This window comes from Myotis davidii, unplaced genomic scaffold, assembly GCF_000327345.1.
Source record: "Myotis davidii unplaced genomic scaffold, ASM32734v1 scaffold106, whole genome shotgun sequence".
In the NCBI taxonomy this organism is placed as follows: Eukaryota; Metazoa; Chordata; class Mammalia; order Chiroptera; family Vespertilionidae; genus Myotis; species Myotis davidii.
In genome coordinates, this window is record NW_006297290.1 from 391236 (window position 1) to 392473 (window position 1238).

The 1238-nt window shown below is 36.5% G+C and overlaps 1 long non-coding RNA gene across 1 annotated transcript in view; it reads left to right on the top strand.

The window, feature by feature from the left end:
* LOC107184551 overlaps positions 1 to 872 on the top strand; it is a 9317-nt gene extending 8445 nt beyond the window's left edge. The window contains exon 6 of the long non-coding RNA XR_001515408.1: positions 770 to 872. This is a non-coding gene — a long non-coding RNA (uncharacterized LOC107184551). The remainder of the gene's footprint in view (positions 1 to 769) is intronic.
* Positions 873 to 1238: the final 366 nt, after the last annotated feature.

Here is a 1238-nt window from a genome sequence, read left to right on the forward strand (position 1 = left end):
AATCTCTAGAATAATTTTAATAAAGCTTTTTATGTGGCTGAAACTGGTTTGGCTCAGTGGATAGAGTGTGGGCCCACGGACCAGAAAGGTCCCAGGTTTGATTCCGGTCAAGGGCATGTACCTTGGTTGCAGGCACATCCCCAGTAGGAGATGTGCAGGATGCAGCTGATCGATGTTTCTCTCTCATTGATGTTTCTAACTCTCTCTCTCTCCCTTCCTCTCTGTAAAAAGTCAATAAAATATATTTTTTTAAAAAAGCTTTTTTATGTGAATAACTTTAACCAAGGCATGGTTTTGGGTTAAGGAACATTTGTCTTTTCAGGTAAAAACTTGTCAAAATTTAGACAAGGCCTAGGGAGAATACTCAGATCCCAGAAATAATGCAAGTGTCAAAATATTGAACAGAAAAGGGCTTTTTTTCTTCGTACAGGTTAGAGATAGGGAAGTAAAGATTATAACCTTTAAGGGGAAGGTGAGCCAGCATGGGGAAATGACCACTAGGGGAAAGTATCCATGCTGGTCAGCCTGTTCTCAGGGTAAGCTCATAAAAGGGGCAGGTTCCACCTTTGAGGACAGCTGACTTCAGGGATCAGAGTAGCCTGGCTGTCATTTGGTGGAGACCAAGTAGGGGATAACAAAAGGGCAATTGGCAACACTTGATCAAATATAAAGCAATAGATATGGATATAATTCAAAATCAGAAAAGCATGATGATATTTGTGATGACTTTGTAGTTTAATGACAAGAATGTTTTCTCTTCTATCTACAGGCTTGGTGAGAAGTCTTCTTTGCTCTCTTCTTATGATGATTTTTCTTACTCAAAAACCCTTTGACACATCTAGCAACATATTGACCTGCTTACAATAAATACATCCAACGTGCCTCAGAAAGCATATTTTATCAAACAATTTAAAAAATAGAGAGTATTTGTATTCTCTCAGGCATTAGATTGGAATTTAAAAACAAACTAGCCAATAAATAATTTTTCTGTGTACAAATTCCACCTTAAAAAAATAGTATTACATGAACAACAATTTCTGGAGATCAATGATCAATAGTTGTAACATAGTAGTAATGATATTCTCTGGAGTATTTGATGATTTTCTGCTTTACTCTGTATGCTGAAGTTTCATAAAATTTTAAAAAAAGCAACTTTCCATGAGCAATAAATTGATCTATGAAGCATGTGTCAGATATCCCATTGTATTTATTTCCTAGCCCTGCCAACACAAAGTACT